Source organism: Theropithecus gelada, chromosome 4 (assembly GCF_003255815.1).
Source record: "Theropithecus gelada isolate Dixy chromosome 4, Tgel_1.0, whole genome shotgun sequence".
NCBI classification, from domain to species: Eukaryota; Metazoa; Chordata; class Mammalia; order Primates; family Cercopithecidae; genus Theropithecus; species Theropithecus gelada.
The window spans coordinates 53,736,089-53,763,656 of record NC_037671.1 but is presented as its reverse complement, the minus strand read 5'-3'; the positions used below and the strand labels follow the sequence as shown (position 1 = coordinate 53,763,656).

Here is a 27,568-nt window from a genome sequence, read left to right as displayed (position 1 = left end):
AAAGTTGCATAAAAACATTCTCAAAAGTGTAAGTTAAGTCCCCCATATATGTTTTATTCTCTTGGATCCTTGATTTTACTAGAACATTACTATGCAAGATCTATTTTTAATTATGGTCCTATTAATTTAGAACTTAAAGCATTCTCCAGGTTCAAATATTGCATTCTGTTCTGTTCTTTCAGTTTCTTGCAGTCTCCCTCTTTTTCCTTTCCTCTTTTATTTACTTAGATCTTGACTTTTGCCTTGAGGAGAAAGTCTTCAAAGAAACAGTGAGGCATTCCCAACCAGGGACCAGATCTTTCAAACAGCATGGTGTGCTTTTACCTGGATCTGACAGCCTTCTTCTGCCCAACACCTAATTGTGAATTACCTGTACTCGCTCTCCTGCTGCCACCAGCAGGGCACTAGAAGGAATGGAGATGCGGCTCACATCAGGTTTCACCTTCACAGAAAAAGGCAGTGGTAGGAACTCACCTACTAATACAAACACAAAGTAGGAAGTAGCTACACTGTGCCAGACTTTCCAACAGTTAACTTTTCAGCTTGTTTCTCTTACTCAGCAACCAGTGGGATAGGAGTTTTGACTTTCGGGATCAGAATAGACTTGCATGACACAAAGAAATGATAAATATTTGAGGTGATGGATTTTCTAATTATCCTGATTTGGTCATCACACATCATATAAATGCATGAAAATATCACATGTGCCCCACAAATATGTACAGTTATTATGTGTCAGTTTGAAAAAAGAAGAAACAAAGAATAGACTTGCAGTGCTCCCTTTCCCCTCTCATGAAAGAGAATAAATGCATTTGAGGGAGGACTCAGAACACACATCAGCTTCTTTGAATTACATACAGAAAGCAGAGCATCTATTGGCCACCGTGGGAGTTTTAGGAGCAGGAACATTTATTTTTGTAATTCTCACAAAACTGGTTTCTTTGGGGCTGGCACAGTACTTAGGAAAGGCGATTTTGAGAGATTTCAACATTACATTTTTTTTTTCTTTTTTAGAATAGTGGGTGCTATGTTAAGACCATCTATATCCCACCAACTCAGAAAATTTGCAATCTTAAAACAAGCCATACTTTATTAGTGTAATTGTATTACTTGTAACTAAAGACTTACCTACCTAATGTTTTGAAAATTAGAGAGATTCTAGGGATGGGGGCTAGACATTCAAGAATCTTTAAAAATGACCTTCCTAGTTTCTTCTGTAAGCACTTCTTAATGTTAGCAAAAGTCATTGGCTTTATTTTCCCATCAATATATTTTTAATGTTTTACTTTTTGAACTTTTGTATTGTGTTCTTACCACTGCCAAAATATGGATTGTTATTGAAACCAAGTTCAAAGCTCACATTCTGTAATCTCCTTCTGCCACTAATTCCCTGGAGAACTTCTAGTCCTTAATACTTTCTGGTAGGTTTATATCATGCAAAATTTTCCAAGCTTTGATGTGGCTCTAAAATCCATCTTCCTAGACCCCATTCTCCTGAATGTTTTATTTAATCAATTTGAGAGGGGACCTAGGTACATGCATTTTAACAAGTCTACTAAATGTATTTGATGCAAATTGTGGATAGAAAACTAGCTTTTGACAAGCATCAACATAATCATATATATATATATATATGATTATCACACCTACCTCCTAGTTTTATACTGAAAATACTGTGGTCCTTAACCCTTTTTGGTGACTATTTTTAGTCCTATTTTCACTCCAATAGCATTCAGTCCTTCATATATATATATGTGTATTAGTTTTATAAGTGTGTATGTTTTAGTTCCCTTTTTCAGTTATATACTATTAAAGGGTAGGGATTGTATCTTACCCTATCTAGTTTATACAATGCCTTAAATTTATATAATATCAATAGCATTAATTTATGTTGTTCTCAGATATGTTAAAATCAATTTTATTATACCAAATACAATATTAGGAAGAAGACTGACCTATAAAGTTACTTAGAAGAGAAAATAAAATATAACAGCAATGTTTGTCTTTTTTTATAATAAAAAAAGGGCAAGAAGAAGTACCAAGCCAATGGTTATCATTAAATATGAATTTACTTGGGGTCAGATACTCTCCTAATGTTTTGGTATACACTTCCTTTGAGGGGACACCAAAGATTCTTTATTTTCTAACTGTCATCCCTTGTGGTAAAAGGGACTACTAAGAACTGAAACCTAAAAATTATAAGGATGCCGTAGGATATCTTGTTGAATGGAAACCAATTTTCCTGGTGAGAAACTTGGTTTCATTTTTTATTTTATAAATGTTGGCTTAATACGGATTATGTGTCATGGAAGAGCCCCACAACATTCAGTATATCAAATGCTGTGAAAATTATCCAGCTCATATTATACCTCTAAGCGTTTCACCAAAATGTAATAATTTCCTGAAACATAAAAGAAACTTCTCCCATCTTTATTTTTTTGTCAAGTGAAAGTACTTTAATTTTTACATTCAAGACTGGCGGCAATGAAGCCACTTTATTTCCTATCATCACTGGAAGTAAAGTTGGGTGTCAGGTGGGTGAACAGAATTCTCTCCCTAGGATCCCCTGGTCACAGCTTCCTGGGTATCAATGGAGGGAAACCATCTCTGTGATGCCCAGACAAAGTGATAATTCACGTCACTGACTTAAAGAACCAGGAAATCTAATTTCTGGAAGATTTAATGGATATATTTCCTTGTTCTGTAAAGAATTTGTGTAGATACTCAATAAAAGTAGCTATCAACTCTCTTCCAGGAAAGATGGTTGCACAGCCTTGGTGGAGTCAACAGGGAAATATGCCTATCCCCAGACCTAGACTCTTTCTTCCAGTGATTACAACACATCTGTTGCTTTCCTACCTAAACCTCATCACAAAGCACTGCAGAAATATGGGCTGGTGGAGGAATATAAATACGGATTATCATCTCCCTTGCAAATGAACTGCCAAGAGGCATTTTCCAAACAACGTCTACCCACGTCTCTGATGTTCCATCTCTAGAGAGGTTGGCTGCTTTGAATTGATCTTCCCTGAGTTTTTGTTGTTGTTGTTTTTGTTGTTGTTGTTGTTGTTGTTATTATTTTCCTTTTAAATTCAACTCTCTTGAGGAAAAGTGCTCTTCATTGAGACTTCTGGTTGACTGCTACACCTTCCCAGTTTTTTGTGTCTTATCATGGCTTAGTCTGCACACTGCACCTTAAAAGAGTAGAGGTCTACCTACTGTACTTTGGATCAGATTGGATCTTGTATTGCCTTCCTTGGAGAGTGTGCCTCACTCTTTTTTATTGTTGTTTGTTTTCTTTTGCTTGCTTTTTAAACTTCACGAGAAAGTTCTAAGCCTTTCAGCTACCTTCCTAGCAGATTGTCTGAGGCCTTATATTCCTGATACTATCTGTAAGTTGAAAACATGATGATAAAAGTCTTTGTTTTATATAGAGGGGGGTTAGATACCCCATTTTCTAAGATTGATAATCTATGGAAATAATGTTTTATCTTTCTTTGTTCTCACTCCTTCCTTTCTTCACCTCATGATTTTATTTTTCTTCCTTCCCCTTTCCTTTCTTTCTTTCTTCTTTCCTTCCTCCTTCCCTTTCTGTTCCTTAGGGATTGGAGAGAAAGATTTTTTATATCTTACTTAAGTAACCAGTCATTCCTGTAATTCCCCAATTTTCTAAATACACATAATTTCTATTTATTGTCTTATATACCACATCCATCTCTCCCTACTCTCACATGCCTAGTGCTTATTCTATCACTAAGAACATCATTTGATGGGCCTCATTCCTTTACGGCTTTCAGTATCACCCATTATTTATTCCCCAAAATGATTGTTCAAAGTCAATCATAGTCATCCCATTGTTCTTCGTCATGATGGCATTAGAGATAAACATATGACCCAATACTGTCACATGAGATTTAAAAACCCAATGAAGGCTTCCAGGAAAGCACAATTTTTTCTAACTTAGTAGCCTACCAAATACTTTCCACATTGTTAGTCTTTATAGTTTTTATTTACAAATATTATTTATGCAGGAAGAGTATTTGCTTAATTACTTAAATGTTGAGCAATACTTGCAGTTTTTCTTTCTTTCTTTCTTTTTTTTTTTTTGAGACAAAGTCTCACTCTGTCACCCAGGCTGGAGTCCAGTGGTGAGATCTCAGCTCACTGCAACCTCTGCCTCCCGGTTCAAGCAATTCTCCTGCCTCAGCCTCCCAAGTAGCTGGGATTACAGGTGTGTGCTACCATGCCTGGTTAAATTTCTGTATTTGTAGTAGAGGTGGAGTTTCACCATATTGGCCAGGCTGGTCTCGAACTCCTAACCTCAGGTGATCCACCCAGCTCAGCCTCATAAAGAGCTGATATTACAGGTGTGAGCCACCACACTTGGCCTGGCAGTTTATTTCTAATATTTCACTACTACATATACTTTTAGGGATATAATCCTTTCATTCTTTTAAAATATTCTTTAAATGGTATTTCCGGAAGTAGAATTACTAGGTCAAAACTAGACAACTTTTATGTCTCTTGGTTTCCAAAAAGTTTACACTGACCTTCAAATGCAATTAGAAGTTTAGAAATGTCTAGTCTGTCCACAGCTTTGAAAATATAAGGCATCTATTTTTGCTAATTTGTTCAAATTTGCTTTTCTTTGATTATTATCAAGTTTTAACACTTTTCATGAATTTACTAGTAGTATTTCTCTTTGGACACTTATTCATCTGCTTTATTTCTATCAGTTATTAATGGGGTCATTTAAAAAAAATAAGTATTTGGGAGCATTTTATTTAATATAGTTACTGGCCCTTTCCGTACTTGCTGAAAATACCATTTGTTTTCCCATTTGGGCTACCTTATTTTGAATGCAGAAGCTTCTAACTTAATGTTGTCAAACTTGTTTATTCTTTTTTCGTAACTTTTTTTTTTTTTTTTTTTTTTTTACTGTTTTTCAGTGTAGGGAGCCCTCTCTCAAATCCCCCAAATCTAGTGCATATTAAATTCCTCATCTGGGTTTCCTAACGTTTTATTTTCATATTTAATGATTTTATCCATCTGGAATTCCTTTTGACCAATATTCCAAGTTACAGGTCTTGATTTATTTTTCTTTCCAAAATGCTAACCAGTCATTCAGTTGCCATTTACTGAATAATTAATCCTTTGCTTCCCTGCTGCTTTGTTAAAATAAATCTTAAATATAATAAAGTCTATTTTGGAGGACTCTCTTCTGCCCCATTTAGCTTTGCTTTGTAGTTTGCAAGACACTTTAACATACATTATCTCATTTCATCCTTTCTACCCTGCACTGATTGCTTGGTTCACCCCCTGCCGCTAATTCTGCAATGCAAACATCAAACAATCTGATTTGTCCCATCCCTGTCTTATAGATGGCAAACAAACCCCTGAAAGGTGAAGCCACTCATTAACCAGCCCTCCCAGTCATTTACTGTTGGGGAGAAATGGAAAATTGCAGTCTCCATTTTCCTATACCCTGGGACACCTCATTCCTGCACTGGGGAAAGCATTGGTTGCCATTTCTTTTCTTTTCTTTTTGAGATTGAGTTTCGCTCTTATTGCCCAGGCTGGAGTGCAGTGGTGGCTATCTCAGCTCATTGCAACCTCTGCCTCCTGGGTTCAAGTGATTCTCCTGCCTCAGCCTCCCGAGTTGCTGGGATTACAGGCATGTGCCACCACGACCGGCTAATTTTGTATTTTTAGTAGAGATGGGATTTCCCTATGTTGGTCAGGTTGGTCTCGAACTCCTGACCACAGGTGATCCGCCAGCCTCAGCCTCCTAAAGTGCTGGGATTACAGGTGTGAGCCACTGTGCCCGGCCCATTTGTTGCTATTTCTATTGGATTCAGGGTCATCTGTGAGCCTTCTTTGGGTTCCCCCAAACTATGAACCATTTCATACACACATATTCACCTTCCAGGATACTCTGGTGGCTTCTGCTCCTGTAGCAGAGGAGAGACAAGTCGTTGGTGCAGAAGTCGCCATCTGTGTCTGTGCTTCCCAGCCTGTGTATATTTGGCACTGACTGAAAACTCTGCTTTCTGTCAGTGCATTTGTGCGGTGACACGTATTCTCCGGTGATTAGATTAACGCTGGCAAAGCCAATATGAAAAACCCACACAGATTACCACTGTCACCCGCAGTAATTACATTTATTCATTTCCATTTAGCCAAGTTTTTACAAGCCGAGCAAGGGGCCAAATAAGCAATAAACACAGAGGCAAGAAATTAAAATGCTGATCTGTTTGCTGTGAAAACAATCAAACTATCATCTTTCTTTAGGCGCCTCATTCATCATCGGAGAGGGCCACACTGGTGAAATGGAGGTTGGGAGCCTAATGTTATTACATGTAAATTCACTAACATGAAATTACTGCCCCTGATGTGATTTTACTAATAAATTAGTTCATTTCTACCTTTTCGCTAGAGACTTTAGGGACCGTGGAGAATTGTACATGTGTCTCCTAATCTTGCCTGCTTTATTTCGGGCTGTCTAGCTGTTAAATTTCTATTTCTTTTCACTCCCTCCCATCTGATTCTTTAGTTTCCTTGCTATGCCTTATTGGATAAACACGCCATACAATTTGTTGTCTTCACATGTAGTTTGAAAATAAGCAGCTTAAGGACAAATTCCTTTTCGCAGGCAATGCGAACAGCATCGGGAAGCATTATAAATATAATGGTTCTTGCAGCTAGTTGGCAGCTATTATTAATTCATTGCTGGGTGTGGTGGTTTTTCTCATTTCTGTATAAATTTTCAATTTGAAAACAGAATGGAGCCAAACTTTGCTATGTCAAGTAGCTATCAAAGCAAGGAAATCAATCTGCAAGTAGCTCCTTCGACGCGCCAGCCTGTCTGCTGTGTTTTCAAAGTAGCAAAGAGGGTACAGTGGAAGAGCAGCCAATGGCTCACAGAAGACAGATGCATAGTCTCCTCCGATTTGCTCCCTCCGTGGGACTTGCATGGTGCTTCCCTTGCTTATTGTTAATGGCCCATGCCTGCACATTTATTTTTTAAAGATCTTATCCGTTCTACTGTTTATCCTCAACTCCACATCATGATCCATTTTGGCAAGATTACCAACGGTTTCTATGAACATGACTTAGATACTACCAATGAAGGAGTGGAGATGATGAGAAGAGAACTTGAGACAAAGGAGAGACAAATCTTTCAGGGGAAACCCCCTGCTCCTCTCCATACTCCTCTTTCAGCCCCCAAATGGAGGTTCTGTGAAATGTGGCCCAATTTTAAGTCCTAAGGGAAATGCGAAATATGCACAGTAGTATGTTTGTGCTTTGTACAGTAAAAACGTGTTAAAAAAGTTTCTTTGATGCCGTGGTTCAGTGAAAATTAAAGGCATAGAAATGGTAGGCATTCCACATTACACCCACTTGGCACATGATCATTAAATAGAGTTGCCTCTTCTCCTCCATAGCATTAATGAAATTGGCATGTTAAGGAAATAAACCAACATGAACAGGAAATAACTAACTTCCATACGCCTTGATTTGAACTTAATTTTACACCATGCAAAGTCATAAAATGAAGAGAAGGGTGCATCTTTGTTTTGGAAAAATGTGAGAGTAAGTACTGTTTATCTATAATTACTGGATAGGTAATAGAATATTCTAACAAATTGACATTTATTAATGAATAAAAATATATGGATGATCAGTTTAAAAATAACTCTAATAAAAATCTTATAATAAGCTACTATGTTTAAAACCTTAAGCTAAATGCTGTGTTAAAAGACAAAAATTAGTCTTACTTTTCAGGGTTTATGATAAATTCAGATTTGCTTAATCCCTAGGGTCATTCTTGTGACTCACATCATGCCGTATACTCAATAGAAAATTGTACTTTTCTTTCATAGTTCTTATCATACAGTTTGTCATTGTATTTTATTTACTTGATTATTTCCTTGATATTTGTCTTTCCAATTAGACTGTATTCTTCATTAGAGCAGGGACTCTTTTAGGCTTTCTCACCATTATATTCTCATTGACTGTATAGCAATTGTTTGATAAGTATTGAATAAATAGATGAAAAATTGAATTGTATAATCTCGTAAAGTCAGAGATTGTATAGAAGTTGCTTTAAATCCGTACTATTCCAGGATAAATCATTTAACAAAGATGGTCAGAAACTATTTGCTGAGCATCTATTATGTGTTAGGTACTCTAAGTGAAAAGACAGACAAAAATAGGTGCCCTCACAGAGCTTACATTTCTAGGGAGAGTGGGTGAAACAAGGAATATGTTTCCAATCATAAGCAATAATATTTGTTAAGTTGTTTATATAATCCCCTATATCAGATATTGATCTTATCTTTGGGAACCAAGAACTCTGTCCTAATTTTGTCCATTTTTGCTTTGTTAGCCCAGCACTAGGTATAAGAAATTTTATATGCATCTATCTATCTATTATAGATGTAATTATAAGTTATAAGAAGAAAGGGCAGAAACCGGCAGCCACAGAGAATCTATGCATCTAGGTTTTATATATTCTTAGGAAGTAAAGACTTACAAAGTATGATACCCCTAAGTTGTGGTATATCTGGGGATAGGTTCCTTCAATAGGATTAGATTCAAGACATGAGATGATGGAGATCTCTGTACATGTTTGTGGTGGCATGTTGGTGCCCCAGATTCCTTTTGTTATCAAAGAATGTAATGTAATTCCTCTATCCTTTTGAAATGTTCTTTTAAGTATGAGAATCTTCATTCCTACAATTTCCCTCCTGATTCATGGGTTTCTTGGTTAATCATGGATATTATTAAACGGATTTAGAAACCCTCCAAAAGTATAGTAAGCAAAGGTAGGATTTAGTGTTAGTTTAATAATATAGTATTATCTTGCTCAACAACTGTAATTTCCATGTTCTTATTGATTGTAATTTATAACATCATTAGCTTTCTAAACTGCCATTAACTAATGATGGACTCTGTGGGCTTAACAGCTCTTTGAAATCAGTTACTGACAAGTTGGCCCCAGAAGCATTTATCAAAAGGGTAATGGATCTCTACTGGAGTGACAATAAATTAGGTTATGCTCTTATTGAATTAAACAATGGATGAAGGAAAATTAGCTATCAATAAACATCTATAAAGCCTTCCCGATTATTCCCAGTCAATTAGATCAATTAGAGATCAAACAGGGAACCCCTGCAGTATGTTACATAGGACTAACCAGAGCCAAGGAGGCCAAATTGTGTTACAAAATGCAACACCAGGGGCAGCTGCAAAAGAGGTAATCATTATCACCATTGACAAAAGGGATGCTTTATTAGAACATGGGGTATCGCCTGGAGGCTTGCTTCTGGCTAAAGGACAAAGACTCCCTAATAAAGGCAAAAAGAAAGAAAGGAAGGAGACCTGGGAGAGGAAGAACAGGAGAAAGAAAAGAGAGAGTTGTGTGTGGCAGAGCACACAGTGAGTGGGATTAAAAAAAGGTACTGAAGAATTACTTGTATATGTGTACTTCTCCCTCTTTAGGTACAGTAAGGTAAAACCTCTTGGCTTGTAAGAATATTTGACTAGGTCTATACTGAGCAATGACTTTTGTGGGATCACTATCATCTTTAGTAAGTTTTAATTATAGATACATATATGTATGGATATATACATATACACATAACATATATTTGTGTCTATACACATAAAATATATTAAAACATTTAATATACAATATTAAATCTTTTTTGAATCTATACACATAAAACATATGTGTAATAGTTAATGTATAATATATTTAATATATATCTAATATACATTACAGGCAGATACCTAGACACATAGGTAGATAGGTAAATATCAACACTCTATTGCGTTTTATGGGAGAAGCATCTTGACAAGCTTGTGTGGATTTTTATTAAGTTTCTTCACTAAAATATTAGAAAGCTTAAGAAAAGGAAATAAAACATGTTCCCAAGTGACTTGAGATCATTGATGAGATATAAGGGAAGCTGAAAGACATGGTAGGTTTTCCTAATGCTCACACCTTAATTTCCATATATCTTATACACAGTAGACTCTCAATAACACTTGTTTAAAATGATTTGACAAAAGGCTTGAATTTTACATGAGGGTTAAGAGGAAATCACAAGCACAAAAATAGTATATTGGTCATCTGAGGCTAGGCGTCCACAGCTCTTCTGACATATGTGCCTTCTTGGTCTTGCTGACATGTTTTATAAGAGAAGTGTATCATTTTGTTCCATGCCTTTGAACTTTATGGACATTTATTATGTGTTTCAGACAGATTTCACTTTATTGTTCTCCATGAAAAATTGCTCACCAGGAATGGCTGTTGATTGTTTGTGTCTGCACTTGTTTTTTTTATTTTTGCAAAAGTAATTGTGGTTTTTGCCATTAAAGTATAGCAAAAACCACAATTACTTTTGCAAAAATAAAAAAAAAAAAGTGTAGACACAAAGAATCAGCAGCCACTCCTGGTGAGCAATTTTCCCATACTTGCATGGCAAAAACTGCAATTACTTTTGCACCATCCTAAAAGGACCCCAACTTGATGTGCATCTAAGTACTTTAAATTACCTGTTTCCAGATATGAGCCTTACAGAGGTCTGCTGGGGTTGGCATATGAGCCACAGAAGCTAAGTAGACCAGACAGAGGGAAAGGAAAGGCCTAGGGAAGGCATTGTCATGATGCAATAGCCTTGGAGCCAGACAGAGTAGTGCTAAGTTTCCACATCTGCCACTTATCAGCTTCGTTTCCAGTCAGTTCATTTAACTTCTCTGCCTCCTCCTCAACAAAACGGACACCATGAATCTGACCCTGCAAGAGTATGAGCATTCATTCTCCTTGAGCTTTCATTCTCCTCATCTGTAAAGTAGAGATGATTCCTGCTATCATGATTCCAGCTATCTCACAGGGCCTTTGTAAGGTGCTAAAGTGATAATTAATTTGAAAAATATTATGTCAACTATAAAGTACTAAACATTTGTTAGCTGCTATAAAAATCATAACCATTCTTGCCAGCTCCCTTTTATTCCAAAGAGAAACATATTAATTCTCATGTGATACCTTGTAGAAACAAGCTTTTAATAGGTAACTAAAATAGAATTTGTCCCTCTCCTCTTTCCATGCTCACCACTGTTCCTTAGTCACTTACAACACCGTTTATTTCAATTTCTGCAATCTTCCACCAGTAAACATCAGTGGTATTACCCTGACTTTGTGCTAAACTTGGAGGCATGTGGGGCTATTTCCATCCTCACAAAATTGTAGGGCTTCTGATTCATAAGTCTGCATGAGCTGTTAATGTCTAATTCTCAATGCCCAGTGCTGACGGGGAAGAGACCACGAATTCCTCCATCAGTAGTAGTCATTTGTTCCAATCCTATTTACAACATTGTGACTGGGGATATTTGAATATCAGAATTGCTGCAAAGCATTGAGACAGGATTTTATCTGGACAGGGGCACCGAGGATGCTTCCTGAGAGGACGTGGGGGTCTCCTAGACAGTCTTCCATAGGTACCATAGGAAGGTACCGAAATGGGTCACTTCTTTAAGGCCAAATATCTTATTTCTTTGCCGTTTAAGGAAAGACAAAATTCAGGAAAAAATGTCCTTGGCTGTGGAAAGCGAACTTACAAATGAAGGCAAATACCAATGATTCAGATTCTCCAAAACAAAATGTGCCTCACTTAATTTTGAAAGCTTAGGAAAAGTGGGCTTAGTTTGAAATATCTAAAAAGATGACTCAATACATAATTGCCCTTTGAAGTGGAAAGGGAATTTAAGGATTTAGGTTTGTACTGGGATTAATAAATCAAGAAAACTGAATCCCAAAGTTGGCGCTGCAATGAAGCCCTTGGCAAATGCTCAGCTACTGTGGTCTTTCCCAGGGAAAAACATAGTAGTTAGGAGTGAGTGTTAGCTTTCTAAGCCTTAGTTTCCCCCCTTGCAAAAAGGAGATAACGTTTAAATCACAAGATGATTGTAACGATTAAGTGAAATAACACAGATAAAGCACTCTACACAGTGTGGGAACACGGCTAAGGTTTTATAAGTATGGGTGACATTTTTGTTTTTGTTATTTTGAGAGAGTTAACATTTACCAAGCTTCTACTGTGTGTTACGCACTTTACTTACATATTTTTCTTTTGTAAACTCTGAGTACTTGTTTCTTCATCTATAAAATAGGTATGCTAGAACTTAGTTCAAAAAGTGGTCTTAAGTGTTAGCTCTGCAAAGATGACACAGTTTGTCAATAGCAGATGTAAGATTTAAGTTCATGCTTATCTGACCAAAATTCATGCTCTTTGCACAACTCCTGTCTTCCAGCAAAGTCTATTGTGAACCATATCTTTTATTTATTAGTATTTTTTCCTTTTATGTCATCATTACTTTACCAAAACTTGGAGCAGTCCCTCAAGATTCTTTATAGATATTAACTCAAAGGAAATGTCAAGTATGCTTAAGAGAAGTGGAGGGGGGAATGTCACTCTTTTTCCTTCTTGCATTTTAAAAATGGAGAACTATGGTTCCCTGCAAATAACAGAGCTACTCTTTTCCAAAACTTGGTCTAAGAGTCTTTTGTGACTATGGATAATATAGTACAAGTCCTTATTATTAATAAGCATCAAATGCATACATGCAGTCTCACAGTTGGGGGAAATAAATTGTGAAAAGATATTGCCCTTCCATGAAGAAGTAGGTAGTTTAAGAGTTGTAGAAACAGCTTGAAACATAACAGTCTGCTCTGGGGATATAGTAGTCTTGTAGTGATGTGAGTATATCTATGTCTTTATATATAATGTGTGTATATATATCATATAGATTTATTGGGATTATATATATGGATTATATGCATATATAAAATCCCAGTATTATATATATATATAATCCCAATAAATCTACAAAATACATAAAAATATATACATGTGTAAAACACTGAGAAATATAGACAAATTTCTGACCTGAATTTGAGAAGCTTGTAAGGGAGAAAGAACATAGGTGAAAAATGTAAAGCATGTTCTCCGCATAGATAGGGTTATAGGTGTTAATAAAATTTAAATTCTCTTAGAAATAAGAATTATAAAATATACCCAGCTCCTCAAAAATGTTCACAGACAGCTAAGTTTGCCAATGACACCTTTTTAAAATTTGTATTTGGTAACACAGCCCCTTTAGTGCTCTCATCTCATTTGTCTGAGGGTCGCATGTAGATGTCAATTGACTATACCAGTATATTTCTCCAAACCACATTTTTTTTTTTTTTTTGCCATTCCAATGAGGGGAGATAAAGGAAAAGAAGAATTTACTGAATTCTTATTAGCCCTTCAGTCTAGTATCCTTCCTGACTTTCAAAAGTGGAAGGTACTTTCAAAAGTCAAGAAGGATACTAGACTTAACTAGTCTAGTCTAGTATTTACATGCAGGTCTTAAGCATGTAAAACTTGGTCTAATGATGTATGATCTGGCAAGACATCCACTAAAATGCATGAAAGAAAAAAAAAATCTAGTTAACACAAATGCTTCCAAAAGCCTAAATATGTATTTAAAACATTCGTAGTTCCACATTACAAAATGCATATTAATGTTAGCGGTAGACAAAATGATACACAATAAAACACAGATTTTAATTCAACACAATGTCTAAAATTAGCGAGTTAAATTAGCTACAGTAGTTAAGGTTTATAAATTAGCTTTACTGAAGCTATGCAAGATTTCTGAAAGAAACATTAGCAGTTGAACATGCATTTATCACTCTGAAATAGACACACTCTGCCACATTGCTTTTGAAATCATCTAGGCGGCCTTAAATGAACTGGTGGCAGTTTCATTAAAGGCTTGATGGCATAATTTGGTCTGTGATTTCAATTTGTTCAACTGGCCACTTTAAAGAAAGTTAATTTCTCCCTATGCTTAAACTTATTGCCCGGTGCTCCCTCATTAATGCATCAGATCTCTATGAACAATTTCTACAATGATCCCCAGACCTTTCCTCAAGATTCACTCAACACATATTTATTAAGCACCTACTAAGTGCCAGATGCTGTTCTAGGTCCTGGGGATACAGTAGTGAACAATGCAACAATTCCTGACCTTATAAACTTTCATTCTACTTTGGGGGATACCAATGATTAACAAGATAAAGGGGTACAATATAAACACTATTAGGTTTGTAAGAGTGTCAAGAAGAAAAATAAAGTAGGACTGGGTGATAGAAAGCATCCTGGCTTTGAGAATGAAAAGGAATATTGAACAATTAGGTGAAGGCAAGGGAAGACCTCTCAGAGAAGGTGACACTTAGGTCAAGACCTGAAGTAAGTGAGGGATCGAGCCCTGTAGCTATCCAGGGAATCAGAGAAGACACAGCAAGTGCAAAGACACTGCAGGGGTGCTTCTCAAGTGCTTACGGCATGGCAAGGAGTTCTGTGGCGTGAATGATGGAGAGTGTAGGAGCTGAGGTCAGAAGGTAAGGGGGACAGACCAGGTAGAACCATGGCAACCATGATGAGGACTTTGACTTTTCTCTGTTGAGATGTGAAATAATTAAAGGGCTTTGGGTAAAGGAGAGACACATACATTAAGAAGGTCTCCTAATCGTTTGAACCAGAAACTAGTACTTACTCAGGGTCAGGTAAGTGAATCAACTGGGTGTAGCTGTGATCACAAAAACAAAGTGGGGGTCCCACATTTAGCAAGAGGCAGCAGTGATGAGGAGGAAATCTTGCTGATGTCTGCATTCAACACTGACGCACATGTGGAATCAACAACACATCGCCACTCTGTGTCTCCTAACTCTTTCCCTACATAACCCTCGAACTGCAGATGAATCCAAGCAGCAAAAAATCCTTTTAAACCTCTGTTTAGATCCCACTAGATCCAAATGTTTTATTAAATAAACTTTCATAAAATCACACAGAACTGAAAATGACCCTCCAAGCCTGAAAGTCCTAAAAGTAAAAGTCTTTTTGCAAATCCCTTAATTTTTAGAACCCACACATGTTCTTTCCTACCACTAGCTTCTTTGCAAATGGGAACATATTACTAGTGCATGACAATGTTTTAACTCTCCAGCTTGCTCTTCACCCAGGAGGCACATAACTATAAAGAGTGAAATACATATCTGTTAACATTCACCTGGTATATACTGTTGTCATCTTAGGTAAGTGGTGGCATATCTGTTTGTAGTAAAAGAGAGTACAGTACATAGGAAACCTGAAGGTAAATTATCTTGAATTATAGAATGCATAAATTGCAATACTCATGAACTGAGCCAGGTACTGAAACAAAAAGAAACCTACTACCTTATGGATTGGTATGTGATTCCTTGGCTATTTTACCACTACCTGTTTGAGGATGAAGCAGTATCCAATTTTTGAAGTGGGCAGTTTTCAAAATTGTCTTTTTATACCATGATTTGGAACTTTAAAACATTTTCCCTGAGAAACAAGATTATTAACAGTACTCGGGATCCTGGTTGAGATCCTGAGGAATCCTCAATCCAAAGCAGAGTTGAGTTGTGGCAAAGATGTGATGTCTGGGTTCAGCAGGACAAGCCAAGGACAGAAGGGAGAGCAGGAGGAAAAGAAGGAGCAAGAGGAGGAGGAAGAGGAAGGAGTTTCTTCTCCCCTTCAGAGTCCCTGAGACATGACCAGGCAACATTTTGAAATTGATTGTTGGATCTGGTACCTTCCCCATCGCTTCCTGTGCACATCTTTTTCCATCGAATCAGTAGCCCTCCTTCCAAGTCCCAAAGGCCTTAAGCCTAGTATTATGTAACACTGGGGCCTGGCCTCTCCCCTGAGTGACCCATGATTCAAAATGACTTACCTCACCTCTATCTCAAACAAAATTTCCTCTGTCTCAGGATATCTGGTCCAAGCTTCAAGTATGGGGGAAAATTGATCCAAGTCCTTTGTTTTGAGGAGTGAATGACTAATAGCACAGACATATATGAAATAGAGAAAAAAAGAATAGCTTTTACCCAAATACATCTAGATCAGCAGACTTTCTGTCAGTATGGTGGTATGAAGTGAAACACACAAGCAAAAGCATCATTAGTAGAGAGTAGGAGAGGAGACCCTACCCGGAAAAGCACTCCAGGAGTTGGCCATCATAACTGGCCCTGTTTCCTCAGCATGGCCTTTTCTCTAATTTTGAGCCTCCGTTGCATGTTTAATTTTCAATGAAGACACAACGAAGTTGTAAGTGTTTATGGTGATAAACTCATATTTCGATGGGCCTGGGAATGTGGAGGAGGAGTAATAGTGAATGGGAAGGTGAGGGCAAAGTTGTAATTTTATTTTTTCGTGCCAACTCTAGAAGATAAGCCGCTTCCAAATCTCTGGGAGCCATGTCTGCCCATCTATGTTCACTTTACTTTCTTGTCACATTTTTTCAAACCCAATGAATATAAAAGTTTTGAGCAAAATAAGTTGTTTGAAAGGCAACTTATTGTTATCCCCATAAAAACTCAGCATTACAATAACTTATAGAAAGAATATAATGCATTTCTTGAGTTTTTAATCATGTCTTGGTGTCTGCAAGCTAGTGATTTTATGACACTCTTCTTTTTAAGTAGAATATTACCTTTCAGTTTAGAAATAAATAGTAAGCCCCAGAAGTGTTAGCTCCATGAAAATAAATAAGAACTATGCCTAAAATAAGAACTTAGCATAGTTACTACTTTAAAAAAGAGCAGCTGAGCCACTACCATAAAACAAGACTAGAAGAATTCAAAATGATAGTCAATTTATATTGCTGTACTCAGTGACATACTTTAAATTCCACAGCCTCCAAACATATTTTTGCATAGAAACTTGGCTATCCTTCTCCCCCTCCTTTACTACACACCCCATCCGCATCTCATCCCCACCCCTGCCATAAACATGTAATATGCCTCCATCGTAAATTTAAGGGCCATCCTGATGTCACAGCTCCTCAGTGACTACTGAGATTTCCCAGACTGCAGGAGCACCAAGAGCTGGGAGCACTGTCAACAGGATTGCAAAAGAAGACTTGGAAATTTTACCGATGACTATCTCCCTCCAATTTCCTATGTGCCTTTGCATAAGTTGCTAACAACCAAATTAGTTAACGTTCAGGCCCTCAGAACTTGTGAAGTAATCATTCCTTTCTAAAGAGCTCAGTGGGGTAATTTTTACTTTTATTTGTTTTCTTTTACATTCATTGTATGTCTTTTATTTTTTCCTTCCTTAATTCATGCTCCTATGGTTTTCCCCTCTGTGCCTCAGCTATATATTGCTTTGAAAAATCAATAAATCCTTTGCACATAATAATGCTTACCTACTCTACCTCACAGGGGTGCTGTGATGCGTAATTAATTAATGTGTGTAAAGAGCTGAGGGATCACGCGACGCAAGATGCCCTATAAGTGGGAAGAATCATTATTAATAAGTGTTATTACCCAAATGCCTCTAGATGTCAGCAAAACATCTTTTTAAAAATATAATTGGGCAGCCCGTTTTGAAAAGCCTAGGCTCATTCTTTCTCTCCTATACGGCGGACACAGGGAGAATGGCATCAGCAGCAATGCCAGTGAAGCCTTTTCTTTTGGTTCAGGGAGGTTCATTTAATCTTGGAGTATGAACTTTGAATAGATGTAAGCATTGGAACAAAGCAGCACTTAGATGCCTTGAGGTCTGAATGGGTGGCAGGCTGGGTCATTTTCTGGACAATCTGTGTGAAAGATCAGTCTTTTCTCCAAAAATAGCATTTCATTTCCTCCTCTCTGAAGCAATCTGTGTTGCTAGTGAATGGATGAGGTGAGAATATATATGGTGTCTGCGTGTGTATATATATATGCATGTGTATACATATATATGCATATGTATATATGTCTTAAAATATATATTTAAATGTATATATATTTTTTCTCTCCATGTTTGAATATGTATATGAGGAATTCATAACAGAAAAATAGGTGTGAGCTGTTTTAAATGTGCTGAGCCCAGTAATGCCTGCTGACTTCCTTCCATGGTGCAATGTGAAAATGAGAATTATGGCAATTTCCCACAAAGTGCAGGTGATGACATCCCAGGCTTATGTCTGACACAGACTATGCAGTAATCTAAATGATCATTTGTTGATGCTTATCTCAATAACCAGTTATTCCTTTCTCTGCTCTCCTCTTGTACATCATTGTGTCCACAGAGATGTAAGTGTGAGGTGTGTATACAGAAGAGAACCACAACCAGGGAACCACGTTACAAGACTTCTCAAAGGTGTGAGTGCTAGAAGTGCTAGGAGATGGTGAAGTGCCAGGGAAGAAAACTCAGTTGGGAAAGAGAATTTCATTAAACTTATTTTAATTCAATTCAACACACCTTGATTTTGTTGTTGTATGCTAACTTAGACAATTTAGCTTACCAAGTACTTCTCAGGAAGGTAATAGTTTTAGTTCAAAAGTTCCCATGACGAAAAAAAATAGTCTCCATATATTATATTTAAGTCAAGTATAGTCAAGTGTAGCAAATTATTATTTTTTGTCATTATCCAATATCACACACACTTTGTTTCTCAAGAAGTTTCCCAAAAAGATTGGACTGTTTATTCTGTTTTTATCTTAGGTGTTTAGGGGAGTCCTTTAAATAATCTAGTTTTGTAGGGCAGACCAGCCCGTGTCCATGCAGTATACCGGGTGTCACATGTCCCTCTGGGACAAGAATGGAATGGCCCTTGATGACACTGAAATAGCTTCCTCCAGGCCAGATCTTGAGGCTCCAGACCACAGGGATGTGATGGAATATGGTTTGGGTTTGTCATGGACAATGAATGTGGTCATTTGCTTTACTTACTTGTATTTCAGTCAGTCTTGTGGCTGACAAATTTGAGCCCCAGAGAGGCGGCCACAGAGAGGGAGGGAGGACAGCAAAAGAGAGAGAAAATGCAAACATTGTTTAACAAGCATTTGCTTTAGTGAATTTAAAATCACTGAATTACATAGAATATTGCTATTATTTTGGAGTGACATACATAAAACTCCACAGGAGCACCTCAGAAGGATTCAGATGTAGATATTTCCTCCAGGTGCATAGCTGGTTAGAAAGGTTTAAATGCACATCTGCTATCAATCCCCATTCTCCGCTTAACCTCCCAGCCTGTCTCTTCCTGCATGTTTGCCCTGCTCCTCCTGACAGGTCTCCTTACCTATGCAGAGATTAAGCCAATCTCTCAGTTTCCCAGTTCCCCTCACGGGACTGTCATAAGACTTAATTAAATAATGTTCATAAAGCATTCTGCTGTTCAGGTGTCCCTGGATAAAATGCAGAGCACAATATTATTGTGATTATTATTAATTAGGATGATCTTGTCTGAGGCAAGGGATGTTTCCTGTCAGCTTTAGAGAGTTCTACCCTGACCTTTAGTTCTGCAGAAGGGATTTGCAATTGAAATGGCTGAACTGTAATCCTTGATCTTGGAGAAATCTTGAGAAAGCTAGAGAGATGACAGACAAACTGAGAATTTGGAGTTGCCAGGCTGATTTCTAAGAGGAATAAAGGAAGATGTTCCAAACACATTACCAAGGCTCTTAATTCTAGTATTCTTCTCTCCACCCTCAAATAATCAGATATTTTTATAAGTGAAAGGCTGGTTTAACAATCCCTGGAGAATGTAGTAGCAACCATTAAGAACCAACATAGGGTCACCAAAAACAAGCAATTCCTTCCATCTTCAGTTTTTCCTTTGAGAGGATCCTTAGACCAATAATTAGGGAAATGTAATTGACATAGAAGCGGGACTTTGGGGAAACATTTGCAAAAGCTCCTTATGAGAGCCTTGTGGACATACTTGAGGACCACTGATTGTATGTGAGTAAATATGGCAGGGCTCCATCATAGACTCCTGTTGCTCAACATTTTTATTTGATAACTAAATGCCACATCATTTGGAATAAAAGCAAACATATTAAATGTATAAAAATTGTTGATAACTGGGGCTTGGTAGTCTAAATTGTTGAAAATAAAACTCAGCAGGAAAAACTGTAAAGCTTTGCAAACCAAACTGCAAAAGCCTAGGAAGCGAAAGATATGGCTAAGCATAGGCTATGTGAGTTTTGGCACTGAGCAAGCTTGGCAGTATGCTGTGGCAATTGAGAAAGCTAGATGCAATTCAGACTTCATCAACCAAACATGTTGTTTTATCCTGGGCAAATAAAGGGGATATCACCAGGCTAGGGCATGGACCACACGGACTTTGAGGGCAGCGGTGGCGCTTTATTCATCTGGGCATCACCACCCGACACAGTGTAGGGACCCAGCAAATGTTTGTTGAATGAACAAATTTAGGATTTGGAATCATGCCATATGAAGTAGGACTGATGAAAGTTATGATGTTTAACTTGGAAAAGAGAAGACTTGGAATAATATGATCGCTACCTCCCAGTATTGGAAGGAGGATTGGCATGTGACAGAAAGACAAGGTGGGTCCTAGTGGCCTAGGGGATCCTTTGGGGACTGCTGTGTTCAGGCTACTCAGTTACACAATTCTGGTGGCAGCATTCACTTAGAAAATGGCTGAGGAGTCCTAGAGATGTGCAGTATCTAGCCTGTACAGCTATACAGGGAAGCCTCAGAGTATATAAGCTCACAAGGAATGGAAAATGTTTCCCTATATTGAGCCAAAATCATATCAGGCTTTCCAAAATTCTAGGAGCTGCCTTCAAACCTAGAGATGCTGTTGGTCACTTTACCAAATTATGGAATTTGTAAAGATGTTCCAGGAAGGTTCTGTTTTATAAGGTGGTAATGATGTCAGTTTCAATTTTAACTAAAAAATAATTATCTAAATAGTTTCCCTTAAAGTAGAAGGAACTTGAACATATGTAAATAAGGACAGAATCTGCACGCTGGCTGATAGATTCTATAATCATGCATGTGATTCAGCCACTCGGGGTTTGGACATCTAGCAGAAAAAACAAAAACAAAAACATTGTAATTGTAATCATTATACATTTTAGAATCATCTTACTCTTGGAAATCAGGGCATAATTTATACAAGTAATGGACATAAAAACACTGATGTTTTAATTTTAATTGGAGTTAATGAGAATATAAATGATTATTTAATAATGCTATAGAAGGTATTATGTGCTAGGTGCTGCTCTAATTGCCTTAAAATACTATTTCATTCAATATCCCTAACAATTTTATGGGATGGACACTGTTGTTATCCCCATTCTACAGATGAGGAACCTGAGGCGCAGAAAGGTCACAGAATTAGAAAGCTGCATGGTAGGAAGGCAAGGAAACAGGGAAGGTGGGTTTAAATTAAGGTTCCTGGCTCCAGGGTCCCTCTCCTAAGCATCACACTGTGCTGGCTTTCCACAAAGGCACCTCAGAACCTGTCTGGTGTACTCATGTGATCAGGGTTCTTAAAATAAGTTACTGTGTCTTCAGTCCTTCCAAATGAATATGGGAAATATAGCAACGATTATGGCCAATTTGGCTGTTCATTTGTTGCAAATAAAGACTACCCATACCCAAATGCATTATTTGTAGAGACACAATGTAAATAGCAGCCCCCAGATTTCTCTTATCTTGTCCTTAGAAGCAGAACAAAAGTTTAAAAAATAATAATTTGTGTGAAGTTCAATAATTCCAAATAATATGTGATTATAGTGTTTTTTAAGATTCTGATGCTATAAAACATAGTTAATTCTTGATCCATATTTTAACACAAAGAATACCTCTCAAATTCAACACATTAAAAAATTTATTTGTACATAAATAATGCTCTTTCTTACATGATTAAATAGTAAGTTAAGTTGTATATATTTGTTAAATGGGAAAAAGTGAAAATTTGCTTCTGTGTGTAATAAATACTATTATTATATTAGAAGTACTTCATTATATAATTTTGAATCCTATTTTGTCTCAGAATGAAATAGATTTTATTTTAAAAATGTCCCTGTGTTCTCTTTCTGCCATCTTTCTACACCGTCACAATGGTGCACATGGACATCCTGGCTGTTGCTCTCCAGAGCATCAACAATGCTGAAAAGAGAGGCAAACGCTAGGTGTTTATTAGGCCATGCTCCAAAGTCATCATCCTGTTTCTAACTGTGATGATGAAGCATGATAACATTGGTGAATTTGAAATCATTGATGATCACAGAGCTGTGAAAATTGTCGTGAACCTCACAGGCAGGCCACACAAGTGTGGAGTGATCAGCCCCAGATTTGATGTCCAACATAAAAATCTAGAAAAATGGCAGAATAATCTGCTTCCATCCCACCAGTTTGGTTTCATTGTACTGACAACGACAGCTGGCATCATGGACCATGAAGAAGCAAGTCAAAAACACAGGTGGGAAAATCCTGGGATTCTTTTTCTAGAGATGTAATACATATTTACAAATAAAATGCCTCATGGGGAAGAAAAGCCCCTATTCTATTCCATGCAAAATCAATACAATGGTTTATAAATTACTCATGGTTATATTTTTCTCAAGATTATATGTTTCCATGAATGTGTTTCACAGTTTTAAAATACTGCAACATCCATTACAGACTGATCGAGAAATGAGACTGAAGTCACAGAATGTCGAAGGCCTTTTCCCTGCTAATGTTCTATGTTATGACATCATCATGTATTCACTATTTTTGTTCATAGGATAAGTTCAATATATTTATTGAAATTCATCTGGTTTATTCAAATGAGAAAAAAGCTAGAACTCAGGGCATTTTCTAAAAGATAAAGCCAAGGTTAACTCCTAAGTTTGTGGTTATGAAAGGAAGGGAAAATTTTAAAATGCCTTCTATCTATAACAATTATCTAAATCCTACTCATTTTTCAATTCCCAGTTATAAGATCACCACAAGCAGGCCATCTCTGACTACCTCAGCCTCTTTGATCTTATTTAGGAATTAACGTGGGCTCTTAGGCACCTGGAGTCTTGCATTATTATTATGAGAGAAAGTCTCCAGTTTTTCTCTTGTAATCTCCTTTAGTAGGTCTTCTCAGTTATGGTTTTAAAATCAGGTACCTGGCTCCAGGGTCACCTTCCTTTTAAAAAACACATTCTTAAAATTCTTTATTTTTCTTTTGGCATGTGGTATTGTAGACTTCAGTGTATGCACATAGAAAGCGCTCAAGGATGTCTTGGTCTTAAAGTTCCTCTGAAGATTAGGTGATGTCCTTAACCTTACATTTCCTTACCTGGTGTTTTATGCCCTTAATGAAAAATAAACAGACCACATAATTTAACAGTGAATACCTGGAGGGTCCTTCCCCTGGCTCTCTGCTCTATGAACTAAAAGGAAATAAAGGGGTAGCTGAGATGCCTGAAGGAGACAAGATAAGAGGGCAGAAACCCTCTCCTAATGACCAAGATTTTTAGGGTCCCCTCTCAATTCACAGTGCTAATTTATTGCCTTAAGTATTACCAGAGCCATCTAATCTGTTTAATTTCACAAAGTTTCACTTCTTTTTCCTCCATAAATCTCCCCATTCCCAGTTTTATGCCAAGCATGATGTTCTGTGGCCACATTAGCCGAAAGAGTAATGGAAAGTTAGAAAGTAGCTAATGACCTAAAGTTTCCTGGGAGAACTTTAAAAAATAGCCCCAAGTGCTGAATTACTGATCCTCATACTCTCAGTCTATTGTGAAAACCATGTTCCCTAAAAATTGTCTTCTCCACTTTAACACACTTCTATTACCGTTTGATTTAAGAAATTATTTCTGACTATTGAAAAAATAGGAAAAAACAGAAAATTTTTAAAGGAGAGGGTGGAAGCTGGTGGTGGGAAGGCAGGAACAAAGAAAAATGCAATCTCACATCTGCAAAAGTAATTCATAAAGAATATGGAAGATGCAACTTGTTCAATGTTCTATCTCTCTCATCCTTTCTAAGTCTCCTTCTCTCATTTTTTCTCCTTCCCTGTGTCTCTCAACAAAGGCCTAAACAGTTAAAAATGGAGACACTCTATGTCACTTAATAGCATCTCTGTTGATCTTTCTCCAGTAGGTGTAAGTACTGAGAGCAACAGCACTTCTTGTCACCAGCTGCGGATGGGGAGTGGCTGCCTTAGGGGGATCTGAGCCTAAAAAATCCACCACTGAGAAAAGGCAATAACAGAAGTCTGTTGCTGTCTAACCTGCCATATAAATGAAACAATCAAACAAGACAACAAAGGAAACTCCAGTAACCACCAGAGGCAAAAGCAGTTGGTGTAATATATCCTGGCTTCAGTGACTATTTTTAGTTTCCTCCCATCCCCCTTAAAAAAAGAACCAACTCTAATTTAGATTAACTGAGAAAAAACATTAAATAATTCAAGAGACAGAGACAGAGAGGTGAATAGCAGAGAAACAGTGAGGGCACATGCCTGAATGAAATAAAAAACACATTGATACCTTGAAATGTGTGTGTGAGTGTGCTTGTAATCAATAGCTATTGGAGACTATTTTAAAACCAAAGAACCACCTTTCCCACAGGAAAGTGTCTGCAAATGTTACTAAATTACTCTCTATCTACTCTCTATGTGTTTTTTAATATCACTGGACCCAGCATCTTGGTATCAGTGGGCAAGGCTAGTAACTGAATTCTCAGTGGAATTTTAGACTCTTTTGGATTCGAGAAACATTTAATGGCTTCCAACATCAATCTATGGAGTTTCATATGTATAATCATTTTAGAGAACTCTGGGAATGATCTTGCTAGTTCAATTAACATCTCCGAATAACCAAGACAGGATGGAGCATTCTTGGAATCTCTCATTATGCCTCATTGATTGCAAAATGCAGCCTCCTAAGGATCCAGTAGTGATGAACTAGCCCATTTATTCTCTCACTACTAGATGGAATTTATTCTAATAGGCACTTCCTCACATTGTAGAAGTTTGTTTCATCCAATCAAATCTTAAGCACTTTAAGGTGTTGGATCCTTTTTCCCTAACCTCTCCTGCTTGTTTACTAATAACTTCATTCCTGAGACTCCTCTGAGAGATACTTACGTTAAGAAATGGATACATAACAGTGGAATTTCTGGATGCTGATACAGACCAATGATGAGTTGAGTGACATGCTGGGGTGTTGTGCTTAACATAAAACAGAATGAGAATACTGGGAGAAAGCAAGAGAACCTTGGAAGAGAAGGAAAATTTCTGTAAAAGAGAGAAGGATAAAGTTTAAAATTCACTTGGTTGATAATTCTCCTTAAGATTAACTTTGATTGTCATTATCATTTTCACTTTCCTGTTGATCCTATTCTATTAATCTTGGGGCATTTGTGAAGTAACAGGATCCTACCTGATACTGTGCAAGAGACCATCTTTCAAGAACACAGTGTTTAATCTGATGGCAGGAGTATGGGCAAGTGCACAAGGAACTTGGAAGAAGTGACCTAACCCCCAAAAAGCAGAAGTCCTGGAGTTGTACTAGGCTTCAGAGGTAGAGTCAGCTCTCTGAGAAATTATGATCCAGGCAAACATCAAACACTTCCCCCAAAAAAGACTAGATGACTAGACAGAAGAAGATCCTACCAAAGACGACCACAGCTAAAAAGGGATGTGAGATGCTGTAATCAATGGCTGAATGGGAGATGGGCCTAGAGCAATGGCTGGAACGGGGATTTCCAGGGCTTCAGGAAAGGGGAACAACTATATTTCACAGAGTGCTCATGGTCTGCTATGAGGCTTGCAGAGAAACGATTAAGGTCAGGGCTCTTGTCTTGGTAACTAGAAACTTCCATAAAGAGAAGAATAATGACCTCAAATGTAGGCATATAGAGATTTTTCTGGAGTTCCAGGGTAAGTGCATTTCAGGGCATCTTCAAATTTTTATTGTATTGCAAAAAATCATTTTCTTAATAATATGAGCTGTTTTATTTAAGGGCATGATGCCATGACATATTCATCTAATATGTAGAAATAGCCTTTGTGTGCAATGATGTCAATTACATCTGGGCAGGAGATCAAGCACCTGTCTTAGGAGTCTTAGGACTTTAGTCCACTTTGGCTCTCTTCTGTGACAAATAGTGATTTTCTTGCAGAGATAACCCCCCCACAAACACTTATGTTTCTTGAATAATATGAAGTCTACCCTTTTGTCTTTCTAGCTCTGCTTGTTACTTAGCCTGACATAAATTCTATGTCTTTGTATCTCTGGATCTCTCTCTCTCTTTCCCTCTTATCCTCACCCTCAAATGCCCCCTGATTGTGTTCTAAGTTCATTTATTCTATGTCTCTGTGTTTTGCTTAGAGATAATGTACATACAGTTCTCAGATGTAAAGTTACTTGCACTTTGTAGTAATCAGTCATAGTTGAAATTTATGGATATTACAGACATTTATGGACAAAAAGTAATCACAGTTCACATTATAGGACAAGGAATGTTTGGGTATATGCATAAAAGTTTACTCTTTATGACATCCCTATCATGGTAACAGGTGGGTCCTATTACAAATGGTGAAGTTGAGTCAAACATGATCGCCAGAAAATGGCAAAGTGGGATCTGAACCCTGGCAATCTGCTCTGAGCCCATGTTCTTAAATTTTACGCTGTACTACCCCCTTTATGAATAGCATGTGTTGAGAAACAGCCCCGTGGGGAACAAGATCTTAGACATATCTTTAATGTTTTATAGCTCATAAAGTTATTTTACATACACTATTACATTTCATATCTGTATTCAGGAAAATGGGTATTACTAGGAAAATGAAAAGACTTATGTTCAGGACTCTGCAGACCTGAGGCTTGAGTTTGGTTTTTGTGCTCAAAGTTGAGTGCTTTTCCTATTTTAACTGCTTTAACTTCAGAATAGGGCTTCTCTTGGCAGGATCCAGATGGCCACAAGAGCAGAATATATGTGCTGGAGGTATGGAAGGAGGGAGGAACACACAGGAAAAAAAAAAAAAAAAAAAGGAGGTGAAATGGAGTACAAGTGAAAGGGAATGTGAGAAAAATTTGGTGGAGGGTTGGTCCAGAATCCAAAAAAAGGTTTTGAGAGTAGAGAGTGAAAATTTCTTAAAAAAAAAAAAAAAAAAAAAAAAAAGAGGAAGAAGAAGAGAGGGGGAAAAGAAGGCAATTGTCCTCTTTTGAAAAGCATTCTTGAAGTTAGAGTAGACTAGACCAGTGCTTTTTAAGTGTTAATGTGCCCAGGAATTATGTGGGGATTGTATTAAAATCTAGATTCTGACTCAGAAAAGCTGGGGCGGCCAGAGTTTGCATTTTTAAAAGAACCCCCTCCACCCAACCAACTGTGACCCTTCTACTTGTGCATAGATCACACTTAGAGTGGCAAGAGGCTAGATAACTTCTAGAGAGAGCCTCCAGCCTTAGTGCTCTGAATTCAGGACTGTTCCCTGAATTTCCCACCAGTCTAGCATCTCTTTTAGTTCACTGGGTCATCTTGCCTATTTCCCTATGCTAGAGCCTTGCTGAGGCTCAAAAGTCTCATTTTGAAACCCCAATTATAGAAACCGACTCCCACTTTTACCTCCGAAATGTCTGGACCGTGAGACCACTAGTCACAGATCCTGAGGGAAAACTTAGGTCTTTCTGTGAGTGAGGCAAGGGCATTTCCTGATAAGACTGTTCTTCCTGTCAAAAAAACAAAAG

The 27,568-nt window shown here is 37.4% G+C and overlaps 1 pseudogene; it reads left to right on the top strand.

The window, feature by feature from the left end:
• The first annotated feature begins 21,952 nt into the window (after positions 1-21,952).
• Positions 21,953-22,343, top strand: LOC112623383 (annotated as a pseudogene).
• Positions 22,344-27,568: the final 5,225 nt, after the last annotated feature.